The sequence below is a fragment of the Callithrix jacchus genome, chromosome 8 (assembly GCF_049354715.1).
Source record: "Callithrix jacchus isolate 240 chromosome 8, calJac240_pri, whole genome shotgun sequence".
Taxonomy (NCBI): Eukaryota; Metazoa; Chordata; class Mammalia; order Primates; family Cebidae; genus Callithrix; species Callithrix jacchus.
Window position 1 is genome coordinate 80,535,105 of NC_133509.1, and position 27,146 is coordinate 80,562,250.

The following is a 27,146-nucleotide window of genomic DNA, read 5'->3' on the forward strand; positions in this document are numbered from 1 at the left end:
GCATGTCTAACATGAGAAACTGATACATCAAGAAGAAAAATGATTTCCACAGATACTTATTAGGGAGACAGAAAAAATTGTAAATGCTAATAGTATTCTAAAATAACCACAATTCATTTCTTTCATCTGCGCATTCAGTCCTTTTAATTATTTCTTGTCTGACTGGATTTTGGTTTAGCACTATCCTTTCATAATATCATCTGCTTCTGGGCTAAAAAAAGTTCTGAGAATCCTGATTCATTTCTTGGCACAGTCTTACTGTGGTCTACTCATGGTAATAATGTCAGCTTAAGCTGGAATCCCAAACATGCGAGACTACTAATTGCAGAAGAATTAAGACTAGCAAACACAGGCTCTTCTTTTAAGGTTCTGAAGTTGTTTATTTTTACTGAAGATCTAATTTCTTGCCAATTTGACATGGAGGAACCTTGAAATAAGGGATGGTAAGATTGAATGTGGCTCTGGTAAATTATGGCAGAAATTACCAACATTCAAATCAAGAGCTGACATTCACCATTGGAATGACATTCACCATTGGAATGAACACATTCTATTTAATGAAAATTTAACCAATATTTTCCTGTTGAGTAAGAATGTATTATAAAGATGGAGACATTGAAGAAATTCCAAAGGCTTTCAATACACGCTGTAAAAGTAAACATTTATACTAATAAATACCTACCTATACAAAAATATTAACAGGAAATAAAAACTGGAGATACAACATATAACAGAAAAAAGGACAGTTTTCTAGCTACATAAAAACTGATATAAATAAAAAACATAAACAAACTCAAAGCCAGTAACAAAGTATGTGCCTATATGTTTAAAATGAATTAATACAGACAATATTTCTAAACTGTATTAATAGTTTAAAATGTAAACTCACTTTAAGCCTGTGTTGTTCAAGGGTGTCAACTATTTTATAGCACTCTGAATTTCTTTCTTCATCATTGATCAGGTCAGGCTTTTCTCATCTTTAATCTTTTATACTAATATGTTTTTCTAGAAAATTGTCCTTTTCACTGGCAATATTAGTTACCGTGATTATTTTATAATATAGAAATCTCTTCTGTGTTTGTGTCTAGAGTTTATTTTATTTTTATTTTTATTTTTTTTTTTAACAGTAATTGGTAGGTATTGTGGTTGTGGTTTTTTCTCTAACTACTTTTCTTTTTTTTTTTAGAGGGAAAAAGAGAAAAAGAAGGGGGAAAAAAGAAAAAGAGGGAAAAAGGAATATTACTTCATTCCTAAAATGGGTTTCAATAATGGCCGATCAATATTTTGAGTGTTTAAAGTGGTTAATGCATATTTTATGTGTTTAAAATGGAGATCTCTATTGTGTTTATTTGTTCTGGCTCTGAGTTCAAGTCCTGGATATCGTTATCAATTTGTTGTCTCGTTGAATCTAAATCTCATTATGTGCCTTATGTATCTGGGTGTTAAGGTCTCTTATTGTTACATTAATCCTTTTACCCTTGCATCCTTGTAGCTTTGAAATCTATTTTATTAAGTGTGAGAATTGCAACTCCTGCTTTTTATTTATTTATTTTTGCTCTCCATTTGGTTGGTGAGTTTTTTTTCCATCCCCTTGTTTTGAGTCTTTGTATATCTTTAGATATATCGTTAGATTTTGTGGATAATGTATATTTTGTGTGTTTAAAATGGAGAACTCTATTGAGTTTATTTGTTCTGGATCTTAGTTCCAGTCCCGGATATCGTTATCAATTTTCTGTCTCGTTGAATCTAAATCTCATTATGGGTCTTATGTATCTGGGTGTTAAGATCTCTTATTATTACATTAATCCTTTTACCCTTGTATCCTTGTAGCTTTGAAATCTATTTTGTCAAATGTGAAAATTGCAACTCCTGCTTTTTATTTATTTATTTTTGCTCTCCATTTGGTTGGTACTTTTTTTTTTTCCAACCCTTTATTTTGAGTCTATGTATATCTTTGGATATACCATTGGATTTTGCCTGTATCTTTTGATTGGGAGATTTGGTCGATTTAAATTTAGGGTTGCTGCCATTTGATATTAACTGGCTATTTTGTCTTTTCGTTGATAAAAATTCTTCTTTATGTTAATGCTCCTTACTTTTTGGTGTATTTTTAGAAAGGGTCATACTGGTTGTTCCTTTCTGTGTATAATGCTTCTTTTAGAAGTTCTTGTAAAGCAGGCCTGGTGGTAATAAAATCTCTGAGTACTTGCTTGTTCCTAAAAGATTTTATTTTTCCTTCAAATGTAAAGCTTAAATTGGCAGGATATGAAATTCTGGGCTGAAAATTCTGTTGATTAAGTATATTGAATATTGACCCCCACTCTCTTCTAGCTTGTAGGATTTCCATTGAGAGATCTGCTGTAAGCCTAATAGGCTTACCTTTATGGGTAACTTGATCTTTCTCTCTGGCTGCCCTTAATATTTTCTCCTTCGTTTCGATCTTGGTGAATCTAACGATTATGTGCCTTGGGGTTGGTCTTCTTGAGGAATATCTTTGTGGTGGTCTCTGTATTGCCTGGGGTTGAATAGTGTCCTGCTTTGCTAAATTAGGAAAATTTTCCTGGATAATGTCCTGGAGAGTATTTTCCAGCTTGAATTCATTCTCTCTGTCACATTCAGGTACACCAATCAAGCGTATATTAGGTCTTTTCACATAGTCCTATATTGCTTGGAGACTTTGCTCATTCCTTTTTATCCTTTTTTCTCTATTCTTGTCTTGTCTTGTTTTGTTTCATTAAGTTGGTCTTCGACCTCTGATACCCTTTCTTCTGCTTGATCCATTCAGCTGTTTAAGCTTGTACATATTTCACTAAGTTCTCGTGTTGTATTTTTCAACTCCATAAGTTCATTTGTATTCCTCTCTATATTGTCTATTCTTTTCAACATTTCATCTAACCTTTTTTCCAAGTTCTTAGTTTCTTTACATTGGGTTAGAACAAGTTCTTTTAACTCCCAGAAGTTTCTTATCATCCACCTTTTAAAGCTTACTTCAGATAATGGAACACAGTCCTTTTCCATCAGGGCTTGTTCCGTTACTGATGAGTCCTTTTCCATCAGGGCTTGTTCAGTTGCTTATGATTCCTTTTCCATCAGGGCTTGTTCCATTGCTGATGGGTTCTGATTTTGAGTATACTCGGCCTTCTTAGGCTGTTTTTTTCCCTTCATTGTAGATGAACCGCCTTTCTAAATAGGTTTCTGAGTTGACATCTGACTTATTGGTTCCCAGTGCTGGGATCTGAGCAACCCACTGTGGCGGCCTAAATAGCAGCGATAAGACTGATGGTGCTCTTCTGCCCAGGAATCTCTGGTCTGGCTTCCCGCTTGAGTCTGCAACAAGCGGCTCTGAATTCCTCGAGCTCCAAACTCTGGTCAGTAGGGGAAGCGGTCCCGTTGGCTCTGCATGAAGAGCTGCTCTACCTAGACGCTGGCAAAACCGCTGCGGCAGCCGCAAGAGTAGCGCTGGTGACCCGTGGGTCTCCTCCACTGGGAATCGGCTAATCGGTGAGTGACGAAAATTCGTCTAAAAATGTAGCGTCATCTCGTTCTCTGAGCTTTCACTGGGAGCTACAATCCTGAGCTATTAGTGGTCGGCCATCTTGGATCTGATTCTCCGTGTCTAGAGTTTATTCATCTTAGTTTTAATTTTTTATTTTGGTCTAGTTTTCCTTTTTTTTTTTTTTTTTGAGACATAGTTTTCTCTGTCACCCAGGATGGAGTGCAGTGGCACAATCTCAGCTCGCTGAAACCTCTGCCTCTGTGGTTCAGGTAATTCTTGTGCCTTGACATACAGAGTACATGGGATTGCAGGCACACCCCACCATGCCTGGCTAATTTTCTGTATTTCGTAGAGTTGGAGTTTCACCATGTTGCCCAGGCTGGTCTTGATCTCCTGAGCTCAAGTGATACACCCACCCTGGCCTCCCAAAGTGCTGGAATTATAGGTAAGCCACTATGCCCAGCCTGGTTGACTACTTTTAAAAAAATGATATATAATAATTGTACATATTTGAAGGTACATGTGATATTTTGATACCTGTATACAATGTGTAATGACCAAATCAGAGTAATTGTGATATCTATCACCTCAAACATTGATCATTTTTTTTTGTTTTGGGAATACTACAGTTCTTCTCTTGTAGCTATTTTGAAATACACACTAAATTGTTGTTTATTATATTTTCCCTACTGTGCTATTGAACATTAGAACTTATTCCTATTTTCTAACTCTGTTTTTGTGCCCTTTAACAAACTTATCTTCATTCCATTTCCTTCCTTACCTTCTCTTCCCAGATTCTGGTAACCACCATACTAGTCTCTACTTCTATGAAATTCACTTTTTTAGCTTCTACATATAAGTAAGAACATGCAGTATTCGTCTCTGTTGTGACTGGTTTATCTGACTTAACATGACCTCCAGTTCCTTCTATGTTACTGCAAATGACAGGATTTTATTATTTTTATGACTGACTAGTATTTCAGAGTGTGTGTGTGTATCACTTTTTATTTATTCATTTATCTCTTGATGGACATGTAGTTTGATTCCCTATCTTGGCTCTTATGAATAGTACTGCAATGAACATGGGAATGCAGATATAGTTATGATATGCTGATTTCCTTTCTTTTGAATATATACCCATCAGTGGGATTGCTGAATCATATAGTAGTTGTATTTTTAATTTTTTAAAGTAATCTCCATGTTTTCCATAATAAGCATAATGCCACATTTTAATTTTAGATGCATAGTAGGCAAAATTTTAGAATAATCACCAGTTACCCAAATCTATGTGTACTGTCCTCATCTTGAATGTGGGTAGCACCTGTAATTTTTTTTTAGCAATAGAATATGGCAAAGGTGAGGTCATATTATTTGCATGATTACATTATTTGTTAGTGAATGGATTTTGAAGATCCAGTTAAGATTTCTAGTTAGGTGGCTCACACCTGTAATCTCAGCACTTTGGGAGGCTGAGGCGAGTGGATCACAAGGTCAGGAGTTCGAGACCACCTTAGCCAATATGGTGAAACCCCGTCTCTACTAAAAATACAAAAATTAGCTAGGTGTGGTGGTAGATGCCTGTGATCCCAGCTACTTGGGAGGCTGAGGGAGGAGAATCACTTGAACCTGGGAGGCAGAGGTAGCAGCGAGCCGAGATTGTGCCACTGCACTCCAGCATTGGCAACAGAGCGAGACTCCACCTAGAAAAGAAAAAAAATTCTAATTAGATAACTTCTAGTTAATACAAATGGAGATCATTTGTCTGTGCCTCATCTAACCAGGCAAGCATTATATATATATATAAAATTATTACACTTTATGTTCTGGGTACATGTGAAGATCAAGATCATGCAGGATTGTTGCATAGGTACATACGTGGCAATGTGGCTAGCTGCCTCCATCCTCTGTCACCTATATCTGGCATTTCTCTCCATGTTATCCATCCCCAACCTCCCTACCCCCATTGTCCCTCCCTATTCCCACCTTACATAATTCCTTACATAATTGAAAGTAAATCACTCCTCAGCAAATGCAGAAGAACAGAAATCACAACAAACGTCTCTCAGACCACATTGCAATCAAATTAGGGCTCAGGATTCAGAAACTAACTCAGAACTGCACAACTTCAACTTTATGGAAACAGAACAACTGGCTCCTGAATATCCTCTGGATAAACAATGAAATTAAGGCAGAAATAAAGATGTGCTTCGAAACCAACAAAAACGAAGACATAACGTACTAGAATCTCTGGGACATGTTTAAAGCAGTGTCTATAAGGAAATTTATTGCAATAAATTCCCACATGAGTAGCAAGGAAACATTTAATTCGACACCCTATCATCAGAATTGAAAGAGCTAGAGGAACAAGATTAAAAAAAAAAAACACTGAAAACCTAGCAGAACACAAGAAATAAGTAAGATCAGAGCAGAACTGAAGGAGATAAAGACACAAAAAAACCTTCAAAAACTCAGTAAATCCAAGAGCTGAGTTTTTGAAAAGATCCACAAAATAGACCGCTAGGCAGATTAATAGAAAAGAAAAAAGAGAAGAATCAAATAGATGAAATAAAAAACGATAAAGGGGATATCACCACAGATTCCACAGAAATACAAACTACCATCAGAGATTACTACAAACAACTCTATGTACATAAACCAGTAAACCTGGAAAAAATGGATAAATTTCTGGACACTTGCACCCTCACAAACCTAAACCAGGAAGAAGTTGAAACCCTAAATAAACCAATAACAAGGGCTGATGTTGAGGCAGCAATTAATGGCCTACCCACCAAAAAAAGCTCAGGTCCAGATGGGTTCACAGCCAAATTCTACCAGATACACAGAGAGGAGCTGGTACCACTCCTCAAACTATTCCAAACAATCCAAAAAGAGGGAATCCTTCCCAAATTATTTTATGAGATCAACGTCTTCTTGATACCAAAACCCAGCAGAGACTCAACAAAAAAAGAAAACTTGAGGGCAATCTCCGTAATGAAAATAGATGCAAAAATCTTCAATAAAATACTGGCAAACTGATTGTAACAGCACATCAAAAAGCTTATCCATCATGATCAAGTAGGCTTCATCCCGGGGATGCAAGGCTGGTTCAACATACATAGGTCTATAAACATAATTCGCCACATAAACAGAACCAAAGACAAAAACCACATGACTATCTCAATAGATTCAGAGAAGGCCATCGACAAAATTCAACAGCACTTTATGCTAAAATCTCTCAATAAACTAGGTATTATCGATGGACTGTATCTGAAAATAATAAAAGCTATTTATGGCAAACCCAGGCAGGCATTTTAAAAGAAGGTCCAGAAGTCAGAGAATCTGTCTTGCTCTGGTCTTAAAGAAGCAAGCCACCATGATTTCTATAGTTACAAGAAGATGAATTCTGTAGACAATCACTTGAGCTTAGAAGAGCATAATCAAGATGAAAACTTGATTCTGGTTGATGTCTTGATGGCTGCACAGGGGGCTTGTTTAAATTGTGTTTGAACATATGACCCACAGAAAGACAGAAATAATAAACATATGTTGCTCTATGTCTCTATATACACTTCTGGCAATTTGATTGCAACAATCAAAAATTCAATTTGATACCTAGAAGTGAAGTGCTGCTGGTCTAATAAATGTTTAAAAATGTGATTTCAGCTTTGGAATTGGACAGAAGCTAGGGAGATTTTGATGGCATTAAAAGAAGATTTAGAAGAGGATGGTACTCATTTTCTTCTTCTAGATTATTAGAAGAAATGCAGATTGAGGATGCTTCTATGAAGGTTCAGAGGAAGCGAGGAAGGGTTATAAGTTATTGTGGACCAGCAGATGGACTGTGAAACACTAATACAAAATGTATTTATTATGATGGGTGAGTTTTTAAAACTTATTGTAAATCCATAGATGAGAGTTTATATCATCTTTAACTTTATTTGGAAATAACCATGACTATCAATTTTAATGACTAAATATGTCACTGTAACTCAAGAAGCCTTACATTCAATCATTTAGGACAATATGCATTTTACAGTTTATTTATTTACAGATTGGATTGTCCTTAACAACATGTTAGTTATTAAAAATGCTTTTCTTAGAATGGTTGAAAATTCCTAATGTCATAGAAAAGAGGAAATATAATGGGAGTTTTAAATCCTGCACAAATACTTTTCAGTCTTTCCAGAGGAAATTTAAAGAATGGAAAAGCAGGGTTTACAAAGCGGGAAATGCTTTTCATACTCGTCTAAATTTTGCGCACATATGAATCCATTCTTACTGCCGTGGGCATGCTGTGTAAACTACATGGCTTTTTGAAAATCTTTTCACTTGTTCACACTAGAGAGAACATATTGCAAAAATGGCATTGCTTATTTCAGCATGCATAGTTATTAATAAATGTGTCATAATGTCCATGTTATTTAGAAATCTCTGTGAAACCTGACTTCATGCTGTCTGCATTGTAAATGGCTTAGTAATTCAGACTGCAGAGTAGCTGATTAAAAAAAATGGAACCTATAGTCACATAAAATAGCATGTTGGGTATACCATTAAAGTTAGTTTATATATTCTTTTCAGAGTGTTGACAAATTCTACTTAAATGTAGGTGCCTAGTGTATGTACTGACATGAAACAGATATGAATAAAAAGTATATGATGGCTATAAAATGGAGTCAATGAAATGATTTCAAATTTGTAGTCTAATGGGGTGAGTGAACAATGTTCTGATATGTGGAATTGTAGTTGAAAACTTTAATGCTATAATTGGAAGATAAGGAAATAACTTATGTAATGCCTGAAATGTTCAGTGAGTCTTTTCTAAGGGTTAAAGGAGTAAGTGTAAAATTTTTCTAAAATATCTTTAAAACTAAAAATAGTTTGGACTGCTTTTCTCACTTGTCTGGTAGTTGAACTTGATTGTACAGTCCCTATACAGATATTATTACCTGGTGTTCAAGTGAACACCTTAAACACCTTCACTCACCTTAACTCGTCAGTGAAATATTTTCATCCAATTGGTGTATAGGTTACTAATTTTTTTTTCTAGAAATCTGTGTTCAGGAAAAAATAATCTTAAACATAGAATAGAAACATCGTAAATTGGATACCTCCTTGACCACTTTAATCCTCTTGCATATATACATTGAAGGAAATGTAACGTAAACTTTAACCAAGTAGGAAAATAGAAGATAAGTTGTAAGAGTTGTTTTGCTTTTAAAACATTAATCTGGAAGAATAGTGACTGTAGAGGAAACCATTGCAATAATCACATGGGAGCACATACAGCCTGCATTTGATTTATTATTGTAGGTAGCAATTAATAGAATAAACTCAAAACTGGACGTTCCTTTAAAGTACAGTGCTTTTATAATTGGGGTCTAAATTGTCTTAAATACTTTTATAATCGGGGTCTAAATTAAGTAATTCATTTGGTCTTTTTTAGATTTTGATGAAGACACACACACACACACACACACACACACACACTCACACACACACTCACTCCAAGTCAGCTAAGCATGCATAATGGAAGGGAGTAAATTAGATACAGTTCGAAATAAATGCCTGTGTTTCTTTAGTAATACTTAGTAAGTTGTGTATTGCCTCTTGTAGGTGATTAGAAAATGGAAGTTTAGTTCTGAAACTTACCTTAAAATAAACACTGGAAGCCACTTAAAATAACACTCTTTTTTTCTTTTTCTCTTATGCTAACAAATGTCTCTTCAGATAGCTCTTCCTCTTTTTTGAAGTTGGACCAGAAAAAAATACCAACTCCAAGCCTAAGCTAAGTTGAAAAATAAAACTGAAACAGATAGCTTAAGATGTTGAGTCGTCCGTTATGTTTGACAAGGGGAAAAGAAGGAAGTGATATAGATTTCTGGGGTTTTACATAAATTTGGATCTTGTGTTCAGACTTAGTAAGAATAACATTTTATAACATTTGAGAATTATCCATCTTGATATAAACTTTATAACCAAATCAAATGTTCCACTGATAAATGGAATTTAGAGATAATCCTCCAGACATCTTTGTTGGTCAGTAGCGATAAGAAATCTTCATAGCATTTCTGGAGATGTGCACTCTTTGTATAATGCAGTTATTACTGCTAGTCCTGTTATTGTATAAAAAATAAAATGGTGAGCAACTGGAAATACATTGGTATTCAGAAGAGGGAATAGGCGACAATCCTCAGCAACATGGACACTTCCCAGATAACTGAAAACTGGCCACATACAGATTCTACATCTCATTGGCTTGTAGTCATGACTTAAAGGTGTTAATTACTTTGACATTACCATATTTTGTCATTTTTCATACATCTATGTTATTTCCTGCTTAATTTATATTCCTCCATGTGTAATCTTTTATTACACTGTAGAAATTTTAGTCTCAGCCCTTGTTAGTTCTCTTTCCTTTATTATGAATTGATGGGTATGTTTTAATGGGCCCTGATGTTTTATATACCTGAATATGTAAGTGATAAACTAATAATTGGAATCTTAAAAGGATTTGAAAAGGGGGATACATAACAAAGCTTAAGGAACTGGCCATTACAGTAGTACACAGATGCAGGAGAGCTGAGTTGAGAGAAGTGCTGAGAAAGAAGATGTATACACATCGGAGAAACATTCCGAGCAAGTATCACCATCTGTGAGATGGAGTGGACAGATAAGTGAAATGAAACTAAGATTCCAAAGTTAGTTATAAGGAGATAGGAATTAAGAGAAGTTACCTTGTGGAGACAAATACTCTAAATGAGTTATGAATAAATTTAGTTTGAAGTGGAGTCATGTCAGCCAATGAAATGAACAGAAGGTGGGTGGAAATTTGTTACTCAAACTCCAGGTAGAGGGAAGGTCTAGAGAGAAGTTTAATCAAATTCTTGGAGATAGATGAGTAGGATATAAAGACAAGGTTTTGGAGAATACGTAATTACAATTTTGGAAGTTATTTATAAAACTAAATTTATTACTGACCTAGCGTATAGGCACTGTATTGGACAGTAGAAATATAAAGTAGGGATGCAATAACCTTTTTATGATTTATGGTCGACTTGAAAAAAGATAGGTACACATAAATTCAATAGAATGAAGCTTCTAGGGCTGCCATAAACAAAATACCTGGTGGCTTAAAGACCAGAAATTAATTTTCTCCTAGTTTTGGAGGCTAGAAGTCCAAGATCAAGGTATTGGTAGTTTTGGTTTCTCCTGAGGCTTCTCTCCCTGGCTTTCAATGGCCGTTTTCTCACTGTGTCTCACATTACTTTTCTTCTATGCGTGTGTATCCCTGGTGTTTCTTTTCATTAGTTACACATCTATCAACAAAATACAGGCTCTATCAACAAATACCGTCACATTTTAAGGTACTGGGGGTAAAGAACATCAACATGTAAATTTGGTAGGGGGCACAAATCAGTCTATACATGTGATATAGCATGTGAAAATTACAATGGTATCACAGAAAACAGCCAAGTTTACTGTGAATGAAATGGTGAAAAAGTTACAAAATGAGATAAAATTTAAACAAGTTAATCTTGAGCAAAAATATAGAACATTTTAAGGGCAGGAAAAAGAAAATAGGTGAGTATGCCATGTTCAGGGGATGGTGAATGGTCAGTAAATGAAGCACAGGTTGCAAAGTAGAAGGTGTTAGAAAATGAAGATGGTAGTATATAGAAAATAACTTTGGAAAATTCTCCTAGGACATGTCAAAGAAACTAATCTGTATCTTTTTGCCTCTTATCCTTCCATCCTTCATCCGTCCATCCAGTCCATTGGATCAATTTAGTTTACCTTTTAAATCTGTTCATTTTTTTCTGTCACTACCAGCCTCATTAAAAATATCCCAATCTCTTGCCTAAGAAACTGTAATAGCTTTTATATCAACACCTACAGCTTGTATTAAACATGATCTTTTCATTAGTTAGATTTAAACATTTCACCCCTTTTCTGAAAATCCCCCAAAGGCTTTCCGTAGCACTTAGGATGATAATCTTCATCAGGTCCCTAAAACCATTAATTAGGCCCTACTTACCTCTCAAATCTCATTGCCTCTATAGCTATACCTAACTTACCTTGGTCTCATCTATTTGCCAGTTTTTTTCTAGTCTCAAAGCTTTTAGATGCTTATTTCCCTTCTCTTTTCTACCTAGTTAATGTTGACTCACCTCTGAACTTGGCTCATATCTCTTCCTTTAAGAAGTTTTTCCTCACTAGTCTAGATAGATCAAAAATACTCATTATTTGTTACTAAGGTAAGCTTTGTGTACTTTTGTAGAATATATACATTGGGGAATTTTTATTATCCAACATGCTTTTAATACTTCCTCAGATAAGTATATAATCCTCCAATAAGTAGAAATATGAAAGGCTTTGCTCAGAATTCTATAAGTGGTGCCTTACATGGTTGGTAGCACATAATTAAATGTTCTTTTAACATTTGTTGAACTTTGATTTGGGGCTTTAGAATACAGTAGAGGATAGTGTCCTACATGGGGTATTGGTAATATTTTTTTACCATGCAGTCTTAGCTGCGAATGAGTCCTACAATAATATAATTCTTCTTTGGAAATGCATTTATACTAAGTGGCATGGTATGATAGTTACAGGGATTTAAAACAATAAAAATGACCTATATACCCACATTTGCTTTACTTCAAAAGTTCGTTAAGAGCCCACATAGCCAAGACAATCCTAAGAAAAAAAAAAGCTGAAGGCATCATGCTACCTGACTTCAAATTCTACTGCAAGGCTACAGTAATCAAAACAGCATGGTACTGGTACAGAAACGGGGATATAGACCAATGGAACAGAAAGGAGGCTTCGGAAGGAATGCCACATATCTACAACCAACTGATCTTTGACAAAGCTGACAAAAATAAGCAATGAGGAAAGAATTCCCTATTTAATAAATGGTGTTGGGAGAATTGGCTCGCCATATGCAGAAAGCTGAAAGTGAACCACTTCCTTAGATCTTATACAAAAATTAACTCCAGTTGGATTAAAGATTTAAACATAAGACCTAACACCATAAAAACCCTAGAAGGAGACCTAGGTAATACCATTCAGGACATAGGCATAGGCAAGGAATTCATGACCAAAACAACAAAAGCAATGGCAACAAAAGCCAAAATAGACAAATGGGATCTAATTAAACTTAAGAGCTTCTGTACAGCAAAAGAAACTATCATTAGATTGAACGAGCAACTAACAGAATGGGAAAACATTTTTGTAATCTATCCATCCGACAAAGGGCTAATAACCAGAATCTAAAAAGAACTTAAACAAATTTACAAGAAAAAACCCCATCCAAAAGTGGGTGAAGGATATGAACAGACACTTTACAAAAGAAGACATTTATGAGGCTAACAAACATATGAAAAAAGGCTCATCACTGGTCATTAGAGAAATGCAAATCAAAACCACATTAAGATACCATCTCATGCCAGTTACAATGGTAATCATTAAAAAATCTGGAGACAACAGATGCTGGAGAGGATGTGGAGAAATAGGAATTCCTCTTTTACCCTGTTGGTGGGAGTGCAAATTAGTTCAGCCATTGTGGAAGACAGTGTGGCAATTTCTTGAGGTTCTAGAAATAAAAATACCATTTGACCCAGCAATCCCATTACTTGGTATATACCTAAAGGATTATAAATCATTCTATCATAAAGATGCATGCACGCATATGTTCATTGCAGCATTGTTTACAATAGCAAAGACCTGAAATCAACCCAAATGTCCATCACTGATAGACTGGATAAAGAAAATGTGGCACATTCACATCATGGAGTAACATGCAGCCATAAAAAAGGATGAGTTCATGTCCTTTGTAGGTGTATGGATGAATCTGGAAACCACAATTCTGAGCAAACTGACACAAGAATAGAAAACCAAACACCGCATGTTCTCACTCATAGGCAGTGTTGAACAATGAGAACACATGAGCACAGGGAGGGGAACATCACACATTGAGGTTTGTTGGGGGTTAGGGGGATGGGGAGGGACACTAGGGTGTAGGGAGGTTGGAGAGGGATAACATTGGGAGAAATGCCTGATGTAGGTGATGGGGGATGGAGGCAGCAAAGCATCATGGCATGTGTGTTCCTATGCAACAATCCTGCAAAATCTGCACAGGTACCCCAGAACTTAAGGTATAATGAAAAAGAAGCATTTAAAAAATTGGTTTACAGAACTTTTGTAATGATGTCCCTGGACAAATAGCTGTCTCCTGAGAATTCCGTGGACGTCTCTGCCAATCAGAACCTAGGAAGGGTTAAAATCTTCATGGTTGTCTATGGTTGTTTTATACCTGATAGGACCACTTTTTCATTGCTCTTCAACTTGACTCATCTTAAATGTTTTTCCAAACATATTACAGAATTATGTTACTTAGTTAAGATACTATTCCTGGGCCGGGTGCAGTGGCTCACGCCTATAATCCCAGCACTTTGGGAGGCCGAGGCGGATGGATCACGAGGTCATGAGATCGAGACCATCCTGGTCAACATGGTGAAACCCGTCTCTGCTAAAAATACAAAAAATTAGCCGGGCACGGTGGCACATGCCTGTAATCCCAGCTACTGAGGAGGCTGAGGCAGGAGACTTGCCTGAACCCAGGAGGCGGAGGTTGCGGTGAGCCAAGATCGTGCCATTGCACTCCAGCCTGGGTAACAAGAGCGAAACTCCGTCCAAAAAAAAAAAACAAAAAAAACACAACTATTTCTGTGTAATAATTTGGGGGAAGTTCCTCTCAAAAAAAAAAAAAAAAAACCTCTAGGTAATATTAAAACAATTGGCTATTTTTTTCCAGAAAAAAAGTTCATTCTCAATATATGTCCATTTTCATATGTCTTTTCCATAGCTCTAATAATATGGTATATAAACCTTGGCATTTAGGTCTCCACTTGCTGTGTTGTAAAACATTCTCTATGTTGTTGCTACATAGCTTTTAATACTTCACATTAGGTTGATATACAATAATTAATGGTAGGGATGCATCATATATTCCAGATGTTTCTCATTTTTTCCAATAGACTTTATTTTTTGTTGTCCTGTGCCAAGAAGATTTAGGACTCAGACACACACAAGGAAAAGTTTAGGAGCAGAGGTTTAATAGGCAAAACAAATAGAAAGGAGTGAGAGAGGGGCTTCTGAGAGGAAAAGACTGGCCTGTGGTAGACTGCCCTGAGGTTTATAGGCAGTCTTGAGGAATTGGTGTCTGATTTATATAGGACCCACAGATTGGCTCATCAGATGTGACATAGCACAAGGGGAAGGCTGGCCACTCCACCCCAATCTTATTATGCAAATGAGCTTTCCACTTGGCCAGTGCTATTTTGTCTGTTACTTACTGTACACATGGCTGGCAAAGAGAAGGGAAGATAGAGCTACCATTTTACATAGGTCTAGTTTCAGGTAGCTTTTTCTTGCTGGCATTTACCTGTGCAAGGTTCCAGCTACTAAAGAGGACATAATAGTTACATCACCATACTCCTTAAAGGTGGTTCCCATAATGGACAAAAGTGGGGTTAGACGTGCTCTTAGCAATGCGGAGTGTAGTGGAATGTTAACTATCTAGATGCTATAGTTCTGATAATGACTTTATGACTGAAGGAGATTTGGGGAGTCCATTCAATGTATATGAAGTTTCAGTTCTGCAAGATGAGTACGTTATAGAGAGCTGATGGATGACTGTGTGCCTTAATCATGGTGTACAGTACACTAAAAAGTTTGATAAGAGGGTGGATCTCATGTTAACTGTCCTTACCACAAAACAAAAAAACACTAAACACTGAAGGAGACTCAAGTCACCATTTTTTCAGCTTGATCCCATTGTGATTTTATATTGCACACAAATGTAATCATATATTGTGCTATTTCTTTCAGTTGGTATTGGTGGCATAAATATACAGCTGCTAAATATTTTCCTCATGTGTATTAATGTAGAAAGAATTTTCAACTCAGGCATTTATATAATTACAAGAATTTTAATTAATCTTCAATTATGTGTGATATTATAAGCATGCACATTCACTGATTTTGTTTTTGTTATAGCAATTATTTTGTGCAGTGTCAATATGATTTTGCTTTGTCGTGACATGTATCATGTTTCTTGGTTGAAAAATTAAAATCTAATTAGAAAATCTGGAACCTTCTGAGAAAAAACATAACTTATTTTCCCTACACATTTCTTCTTTTCAGCTTTATGTGGTTGAAAGTATGGCTAAATTTATGCTATCCCTAGCAGCAATACAGACAATAAAAGGAGGCTTGTCTTTTTACTTTTAATTTTTTAATATGTATTTGTTTTTGTACTTACTATTGTTCCAAACTGTTATATTTTTAAATGTTTAGCTATTTCTTAAGTGCTAAAGGGGGAGCTTCATAAGTAGTTGAAAATTTTGTATATTTTATTGTCTAGGAGATTTACTTTAGTCTCAGAAAAACAGACAAATTAAGAGATTTGTCTCAATTTACATTCAATCCATTAACAACTCATTGAGTCTTCATCATGCAGGTGTTAAGTGTCTAATACAAAGTCTAATAAGATCTTTGCTCGTGTGGTGGTCATAGGTTCTTTTAATCTCAGTCTTTAAATTCTAAATTCCATGAGATCTGATCAGAAGTTTAATTATTTTAAGGGGATCCTGAGTTATTTACTGCTGTGTTTGAATTGCCTTGAGGTAACTCAGTATGAAAGTCCTGAAGGATTAAAACAAGTCTTTAAGAATTTGACATAAGTAGTGGTAGAAGATAACATTTGCTGGGTACCCACTGTGTGCTGAGTGCCGTCATAGGGATTCTACACAAATCATCTCTATTTAAAGAACCCGTATCTTATTCAGGTTCTTGTACACTTTATACTTTCCTTCTGCTTAATAGAAAGCTGTCCTCACATGGTTAGGTTCTAGTCACCTATCCATGACCATCACTCACTATTGTCATTTTTAGCCCAATAAATGTTATCATAATCACATTACCTGTGAACCTAAGCTTCCCTTTGAAGTTCTATATGAAGTTTTAATTTTTGTTGCCATTATATGTAAAATATAAATCTGATCAGGTATTTAACTTGCTTCAAACATATCTGTTGCCTTTAGTTGAAATCCCGTAACACTATTGCAACATTCTCCATAATAAGACTCCTTTTGCAGTCACCTGTTCTGTCTCCTGAAATCCCCTCTTTGTTTGCTGCAGTCATTTGTGTTCTGTTCTTTTCATTTTATGTAGCAGAGTCTCTTATCTCTGCTATTTCGAGCATAGTTTTCGCACACAAATATACTCCTGCCTATCTTTTCACCAGTTAAACTTTTAATACTTACATTCTTTTCCTCAACAGGAACTTCCAAGTCCCCTAGAAGGTATACTAGAATATCCTACGTTCCCATAGTTATCTTTTGTAATAAGTATTCCTTAATTTGTTTAGTATATTCCTTTTAGGGTTTGTTTCCTGAGACAATACTTTCTCAATGTTGAATATACTGAGGGTTGGATATACTATGCCCTCTCTTTTTACTTGAAATACTTGTATAAGGAAAATTGTTGATTCTTTTAAACAACTTCACACCTTTAAGATTTGAGAAATCTCTCTTTGCAAAGAGTGGCTCAGCCTTGTAATCTCAGCTCTTAGCTTCAAGATTTATCTTTTCTGTGGGAATCACTCACTAATTTCATGTCCAGAAAGACATATTAAGTAATTTGCCAAAATCCATATCCTCTTCTGGTGTCAGTGAAAAGATAAGTTCTAATTATAAGAGAACTGTGAGAAGAGGAGTGGTTGGACTACATAGTCCACTAATAGGGTAAAAGCTGAATTCTCGTATTTCCCTTCATAATCTCTCACGAATTATCTTAGGATTTGAGAGCTGGAGAAGTTTAAATTTTTTTTTTACTCATGTAGTTGTTTTCCATAATACCTATGAGAAATCTGCTATATTTTCATAAAAATAAATTCATTCAGTACCCTGATATGATGCTTTAGTGTATTAAGTGTGTCACAGCACAACTTTGAATCAAGAACTTCATGTAAAACAACCACATATAAAATTGTCTTAAAATGTCAACTAATTGGCTGGGCGTGGTGGCTCAGGCCTGTAATCCCAGTACTTTGGGAGGCCGAGGTGGGTGGATCACGAGGTCAAGAGATCGAGACCATCCTGGTCAACATGATGAAACCTCATCTCTACTAAAAAAATAGAAAAATTAGATGGGCGTGGTGGTGCGCACCTGTAGTCCCAGCTACTTGGGAGGCTGAGGCAGGAGCATTGCTTGAACCCGGGAGGCGGAGGTTGCAGTGAACCAAGCTCATGTCACTGTGCTCCAGCCTGGTGCCTGGCAACAGAGCAAGACTGTGTCAAAAAAAAGAAAAGGTAAACTGAGAGAGAGAGAGAGAGAGAGAGTAAACAGAGAGAGAGAGAGAAAGAGAGAGAGTGTCCTTTAATCGCATCTACCGAAGCTACTATATTACTATATTAATAGACATATCTGGAAGAGATTTAGCTGTCATGTAGCCCAGGAATGGTTAATTTCAGGTGTAGATGTCACCACTGACCCATCCCATGACAAATGCAGATGTATCTAATATATCACATTCTTACCTTCAAACCTTGAAGGTCAAATAAGCCTGTGACTAATTTTGCAACACGTACTTCATGCGGCTACTTCCATTTATTCAGAATTGACCCATAAAGAAAAACCTATTTGCCATCTTTAATTAGTAAAAACTCCCACAATTTACATTAGGTTAAGCAATGTCTTGTCAGTGTTTATTTTGTCAAAATCACACCTATAGGAAGGTGTTGTGTTAGAGATAGGAGTCTCTCTGTTCTCACTTCTCTTGCAGTCAGTTCTCTGTTTTCCCATGCCCTTGGCAAGATTTTTCTCAAATGTTATGGTTTCAAAAAGAAAGTGTAATTCACTTTGAAAAATGAGATATTATTAATATTTTTGACAGTATTTTGTGTATATGCACACAAACACAAATATATAACTTGTATAAGTTGAGTATTAATAAATTGGTCAGCTCATTAAAAAGAATTCAAAACCATAAGACTGGATATCACTTTCTCCCATTTCAGGTAGAATATGTGTATTTATTTTAGTACATTTCTAGTAATACTTTTTTAAGGGGTAGCAGGGCTTCTCTAGCCAAGTGGCCTTGCCAAATGATGATCAAGGAAATACATTAACAAATTACCACATAATCCCTTTTGTCTTCATCTGTTAACTTTTCCTAAGAAAACTTGCTCTGTAAATGTGTTGTTCCAGGATTAATTTGCTGAATTTGATTAGACTTGTAATAATAGGGGCAGACATAGGAAAGTGGATGGAATTTTGAGGAAATGGGTTGTTCTTGTAAAGATCTGCACTTTAGAGCATTGAAAGCTTTTCATTTTACAAAGTGATTCTAAGCCTAAACAATACATTTTCCATTTCATTTCTTAAAGGCTTTGGCAGAAATTTAAAGACTTACAGTTCTCACTGAACTTTACCCTGGCCTTTAAATGTAATGTCCTAATGTAGGTAACCTTGGGAACATAAATATCTTGACATCTTAATGCTCTGACATTCTATTCTCATTGTCTGATTTTATTTTCTTCTTTTCCACTGATGCTTGAGCATAATTACAAGTACTGCCTTAGAAAGGCATTATTCAAAATGCACAAAAGGCTGTTTTGCATTAAGGAATTAAAAATCCATTCACTTTGGAAAATAGGCAACTGACTTTGATTTTAAAATAATTTTTCCAATGCTATCATCACATTTAAGAGAAAGATTTCTATAGGGCATGTTTGGCAAATCCTCACATGAAATAGCTACAGAATCACCAGACTACAGCTATTTGCTAATGCATTCAGTAATAGAACAGTTTAGTATAGACTTTATTTAAACTTATACAAGGAATGAAAGATGTAGATTTGGAGCATTCACCAGGGAACAGTACAACATTAATGATTTGATGGATAGCTTGACTATGAGCTCTTAAAATAATTACGTTTTGTAAATGGAATTCATAAAGAACTCATCAGTAATTCTGTGATGTAGTAATGCATACTGAAATAGTAATACAGTGAGCATTGGCATATAAACTTATTTTCTGCAGTGTCATTCAGAAACACACTATGCTATATGAAAAATTATAATATTTTACTAAAGCAATACACCCTCTTTTTAGAGGTTTTCTTTGCAACAATGCATGTTATATCTTTAGTTCTTTGGTTTTATTGTCACTCAGATAAATATTGTAAGATATTTATGAATTCCCAGTTGCAGTAATCTCCTAAAGCAGTTTCATAAAATAACCCTTATTATAACTAAGTAATTAAATTATCTTAAGATAGTAGTGTAGACTATATTCCAAAATTTTTAGAAAAATTACTTGAGTGAAAGTGTTCAGTGTACTCAAAGTCTTTGTTTTTTGGATTCCTGACTAGGGCAATATGAAATAATTCCTGTCTCTATCTCATGGGACCAAAACAGTGTTTGCCTTGAAGGCATTATGGAGTCAGAATAAAAGAAGAATCTGTTCTAGGTCCTGCTCTTGCTTGCCTCAACTTGTCAAACTAGTTGATTATATTGAATGAGCTGCCTTTTTCTTTTCCAAAAGAAAAAGATTAATAGACCAATAGTAACTAGGCTATGATTTGACATTTAAACAAGATTACTACTTTAACTGTTTTAATAAATGCATTTCATTTGTAACCTCAGTGAAGTTACATTATATTCTCAAAATATTTTTATGAAGAATCTAGCAATTATTTGTTGAGTGGAATATAACTAGTTTACTTTTAAGATAAAACATGCTATTGTAGTAAGAGATAAGTAAAACATAGATTAGCACTGCTTGTGCTGTACGAGATGAAAATTAACTTGTGAATGAAATACGTGTGGGTTTAATTCTAGTTCCACCACTTAATAATCGTGAAATTCTGCATAACCTAATTTTCTTTTATAAATCTGTGTTGTGATTACAGAATCCCAATCTGTAATTGGGATTAATATTTTAATGGGTTATTTATATAAGTGTGTTATGATAATCTGGTATTTTATTGTTCCTTTGGAGATGTCATTCAGTAAATGGCAATTCTTGTTGCCCCTGCTACTATTATTGTCATACAATCATGTTGAATTACTAAATTCTTTCATTGTCGCATATTACCACCATCATGAAATTTGGACTTACTTAATTTTATATTACTATATACATGTATCATATACAATATGTATTATATGTGTAGTATCATATGTATAGTAGTGCATGTCCTATGAATGTATAAACAAAGATCTTTATGAGAAATGGATAGTTAGTAAATAAAAAAAGTGATGGTAAAGATAAACTCAGTGATAATCGTGGCATTAGCCTTCCTAACATTTCACTGACTCCCGATTATCTACTAACAAACCTCAAATATCGTTACAGGGCCTGGAGATCATTTCCACCTAGTCCTACACTGTCTGTCTCTTCGTATATTTCTGTACTCAACCCTTAATTTAATTATTCAGATGCTTATTTTATAACTGTGCAAACGTTTTTTGATGGTCTGCTATGTGTCAAAAACTAAGTACTGGGAAAAAACAGAATTACATTTATGAATTCCTCCGTGGTCTCATAGAAGTTGACCTGCAGACAGATAAATGATGACACAAAATAATAAATGTTAGTCATAAACAAAATGCTAAATTAATAATTACATTTACAAATATAGCATATATACAGTTAAGACTGACAGTTCAGTTTGATGTTGAAGGGTAATTCAAAGACTTTTAGGTTGGAGAAAGGGAGTATGCAATAGCAGAGGCTGGAAAAGTAGAATGGTTCTGTTACATTGATTTATGGTGGGAGAAAATTGGAGACTACACGGATGTCCAGTATCTGGATACTTTATAACATAAACAGATGAAAGAACATTTGCAAACATTCATAATGCCTTTGAGAAACAATGGACATTTCTGTTAAAAATTCTTTGTAAATAGGAACTGATAGATTCAGACAATATGGAAATGTGTCAAAAAGCCTGCATCATTCACAATAGTGAAACATTAGACTTGCCTTTAAAATAAGGACTTAAAAATAGATGATTTTTATTCTACTGTCATTTAACCTTATTTCAAAATTATCGTGCCATGCAATTAGTTCACACAGCAAAATGAGAATTATAATCATTGGGAAGAAGAAAAAATTAATTATTTCTGGAGCTTTAATTTATAGTTGTGACCCTAAGAGTAAATTGAAAAATATGAAAAACATTAAAATAATTCAGTCAACAGAATGGGCATGTGATTTCTATTAAAAACCGTAATCAATAACAATTAAAATATAATAAAAGGCATCATTTGTAGTAGCAATAACATACATGGCTCAAAAGCCACAAAGGAAAACTAGAAAGAAAAATAATACATTTAATTACCTAAAAGTTCTAATTCATTTGTCAAAAACACCAACAAAAAAATGAAGACAAAAGCGAAATATCAATGGTAGGACTGGGACACCAAGGGTAATAGTAAGGGATAGATATTCTTAATGTTTAGATCACCATGAAAAGACAAGTAGTCAAATAGAAATAGAAAAAGGAGAAAGGTATAATACAATAGGAGTCTTGGCCAAATGCAGTGCCTCACGCCTGTAAACTCAACGCTTGGAGAGACAAAACCTGGAGCATCACTTGGCCCAGGAGTTTGAGACCAGACAGGACAACAAACTGAGACCCATATCTAAAGAAATACAAAATTACCCAGGTATAGTAGTGTATGCCTGTAGTATCAGCTATGTGAGAGCCTGAGGCAGGAGAATCGCTTGAGCCCTGGAGATCAAGGATGCAGTGAGCCGACACCATGGCACTGTATCCAGCTTGTGCAGCAGGGCAAGAGCCTGTCTCAGAAAAAAAAAAAAAAAAGATCCTCAGGGGAAAAATAATCAATGACCAAAAATCTTAATATGCTAAACCTAACTCATAATTAAATGCATATATATTAAGACAATATCATACCATTTAGACTTTTAAGATTGGCATATATTTTTTTAAGTGATAATATTCAAGAAGGGCAAGGGAATATAAAAAATGTGCAAGGAAATTTGACAGTAGTTATCTAAATTTAATATTTACACAGTCTGATCTCATAAGTTTGAATCTAGCGATTTAGCTTAGAGATACATATAAAACTATGTACATAAGAAATATTCATCAGGAGCCACATAGACTGTGGATAAGACTGTTGTCTCTAGATCCAGACTGGATTTAGAGTTTCAGCTGTGTAACCTCAGTTGAGTTATTTGACCTCTCTGAGGTAGTTTCCTCATTCATAAAATAACTATCATTTGTACAACATAGGTTTACTGTGAGGATTAAAAAGCATATTGGGATACTGAATAAAAATGACTTAGAAAAACAATCTGAAGAGAAAGATTATAAATTGGATAAATAAAATAAGTTTTTCTGTGGACCAAAAGAAACCATAAAAGAGAGTAGAAAGGAAAGTCATGAATGTTGAGAAGACAAAAAATTTGTATTGTGCGAATTAACAAAAAAGACAATCCGAATAGAATTGGGTCCAAATCACTGTGTAATTATCTTCTGCTTCTTCCTCCTATACCTCCTGGATACTTCCCTCCGTTTTCAATACTGCTGCTGTCTGACCCGGGGAGCCAACTTGTGTGATTATATCAGGAGGACTTCCTGGCCTCCATATTCATATGGGTTTTGGCTAAGCAAGAACTGAAGACAGCAGGGAGGGAAAAAAGTATTCTTTTGGTTCCTTATCTGGAAAGGTTACTTCAGGTTGCATGTGGAAGGTCACTGCATTTCTCAAGGTTGCCAAAATGACAAGGCTCCTTGTCCAAAACCCCTATTAGATAGAATTGAAACTTTCTGATGTTTTTCCATTTCTTAACTTTATCATAGGGCATTAATATAATATTCATGAATATATTTTCAAGTTGAACTTCAAAGACACTTTAACTGTGCCCATTCTTTTAAAATTCTAAGGAGATCTTTAGTTCAACAATTAATTTTTTTTTAAATGTTTATGATTTTGTGGCTGATTCTTTACATACATTTTTCCTACTTTGTAACACTATACTTTATCTTGAATATACTCCCTTCTTTGTCTCCGTAAATGTATTAAACATACTTATTTTACATTACTGTTACGATTACTCTGCCAACTCTCTTTCTTTAGGTGTATCTTCTGCATGTTGTATTTGTTGGGTGTCTGTCAATGTCTTAAGTTTCCTAAAAATGATTGATGATTCTTGGTTATGACTTAACATTCTGTGGCAAGATTCTTGAGGAAGCATCTAAAGATCACTGTGGTACCTTCTCTAATATTTCTAATTTGAGATATTTCTTAGAGCTTCTTTTTTTTGTTCAGCTGTCTTTTTGTATTTTATGATTCAACTTTTAGATTCAAGGGGTACAGGTGCAGGTTTGTTACATGGGTATATTGCATGAAGCTGATGTTTGGGGCCTGAATGATCCTTTCACCCAGGTAATGAGCATAGTACCCAATATGTAGTTTTTCAGCCCTGGGCCCCTCCACCCTACTACTACTGCCCCTTCTAGTAGTCCCCAGGTTCTATTTTTCTCATCTTTATGTCCGGGTACATCCAATGCTTAGCTCCCACTTCTAAGTGAGAACATGTGGTATTTGGTTTTCTGTAACTATGTTAATTTGCTTAGGATAATGACCTCCAGCTGCATTCATCTTGTTGCAAAAGACATGATTCATTTTTTCTGACTGTTCAGTATTCTGTTGTGTATATGTGCCACATTTTCTTTATCCAGTCTATCATCAGTGAACACCTAGATTGATTCTATGCTTTTGCTATTGTGAATAGTGCAATGATGAACATATGATTGCATGTGTCTTTTTGGTAGAACAACTTATTTTTCTTTGGCTATATATCTAGTAAGGGGATTACTGGATCAGCAGTCTCCTCCTGGTTTATAAGCATGTTAAAAATTCAACAAAAAGACAAAATTTCGCTAAACATTCACTGGAAGTTTTTGAACTCTATTTTTGTTTGTTTTTATATTTAAATGTCAGGTAAGGAGAAGTTTTTGTTCTTGTTATTTTACACATGATTGGGTTTTGACTTGTTACTTAATTTTTTTCTCTACAATTTTATCTGATTTGCATTACGGTTATACTATATGTTTTGTACTCTTTTTGATTTTTGAAATTTATTGAGATATTCTTTGCAGGTGAAATTTTTTAATACATGAAAAGTAATATTTTATTAAAACATAATTTTAAAATTTCAAAGGTACAATTTTATAGTAGTTAAAATGATAGCCAAATTAGATTAATTTTAAGTTCTCACAGTAAGCAATATTTTTTAATCTCAATGTCCCAATGTCATATTCATATTACATTAATTAGGCAGTGATATAAAAATACAAAGATGTGTTTTAGAAATTCAACATTTTGTCCTTCATAGCTGTCTCATGTTTTGGTGGCTACCATAACCATTGTTCTTAAAAAATATTTGTGAACCTAATCACTAGAGGAAGACCTAAACAATAAGGTAAAAGTGTTTATAGAGTGCTGGTTAATGAATAATGTTAAAATATGACTGGAATAAATAAAATTTGGTCCTATTAATTGTGATCTAAATAATGCCTTTGAGAGAAAATCAAAACAAAAATCTCTCTACTGGTAAACATTTTTATGCTACATAAATGTTTAACATATTGATTTTAAGTAGACTAAAACTATTAGATTTCTTGAAACACATCCACCTTTATTAAAAATATTTTATGGCTTGCTTGAAGATATTACACATTAAAATAGATTTTACTGTAAAGTTTTACCATTAGAAACAATATTATGTTAATTTTTATATAGTAATTAATGGGACTCAGTGGCTAAAGTTTTTACAGCCTTTTCCAATCATATTTTCTATATTGTGTCTTTTCCTTCATCAGTCAAACAGTAAGCATTAAAAGAGGATCTCACTAGTAGTGTAACATATATTTTGCTTTCTATGTAAATTTGAAACAAAACTGTGTGACATTCTACAGAACAAAAAAGTAAAGAAAATTAATAGGAAGATTCAGTTTAGATGCAAATACAAGAAAATTTGGTACCTTACCTTTTTTCTTTTAAAGTTATTTATAGATATCACACACTTAGGTTATAAAAGAATCCTTAGAGCATTATAAAATGGTCTTCAGAAGTCAGCAGAGCAAGTAGTAATGGTAGAGTTGCTGAAAGTAAAAATCTTTAAAAATAATGGAAATGAGATATTTCCATTTCCAAAGTCTGTGAAGCAGCTATCTTTTCTGTATTTTATATTTCAACTTTTAGATTCAGTGGGTACAGGTGCAGGTTTGTTACATGGGTATATTGCATGAAGCTGATGTTGCATTGCACAAGGCAAGAATTTTCTTTCTGTCGGAGTGGTATGGTGAAATCCCATGTATTGCTTTGCTTCAAAATTCATGGGCTGGTTGCCTAGCCAGCAGGGTAATGATGTGTAAAAGGCAATTGAAAACCTGATAAAATTAGGCTTCTGTGTAGAATGGAGGCAAATATAAGTTTATTGTTCATTCTACCTTGGGCCCATGTACTACCCATTTAGATAAAGCTTAATCCCTGTCTGGGATTAGTAATTGTTTCATTGATCAGTGTCCATCTTTATAAGGGTTGTGAATAAAATTAAGATGTTATACCTTGACTGGTGCTAGCACAATTTGCTTGAAGAAAATAACTGACGTTTCTCCAAAATTCCATTTCTAAAAAAATTATCAAAGATGAAATCATAGAAAGTGTTACTTGTGTTTTTTTAATTTTATTTCACTAGCTATAATTGGAATCTTTTCATTCCTGTTAACCTTGAATTGTATTTTTATAAATTTATTTTCCTTGACATTTTTTATCAAGTAATGTACTACTATACTGTCTCTCCATAAATTCCTTCAGTTATCAATTCAAATGCCTTTTTTGTTTACTAAATATTGTTGTTTGTCACACACAAAATTTTTCTTAGGCACAGCTCTTGCATAAAAATAAGAATTTTTCTTTGTCATTAATTTATTGAGACAGGTTCTCACTCTGTCACCCAAACTGGAGTAGAATGGCATGATCACAGCACACCATGACCTTGAACTCCTAGACTGAAGTTATCCACCTACATCAGTGTCCCAAGTAGCTGGGAGTACAGGCATGTGCCACCACACCTGGCGAATTTTTGAATTTTTTATAGAGATGAGGTGTCTCTACATTGCCCAGGTTTGTCTTGAGCTCCTGCACTCAAGTGATCCTCCCTCATGAGCCTCCCAAAGTGTTGGGATTTGAGACACGAATCTAGGTCTGTATTACAAACTGGCTTGAAGTTATGTAAAAAAAAAAAAAATTACAGGTTTTTTTTTAAACATAATTTCAAGTCAGTTTGAAATTGCAAAAATAATAAAATTATAAACATTCTTATCAAACTCAATATTCAATTATATTTTGGTCAATGTGCATTGTTTTTTAAATTCTGTGTCTCTCCACATGCACCCCCACCCCCACCACACATATACACATCCCTTAATATTAGATCTTTTCCTGAAATACTTAAAAGTAAATTGAAGACATATTGCCCTTTTACCACTGAATATATAAGTGTAATTGCCTAAGGAGAAGAATATTCTTACATAGTCACAAT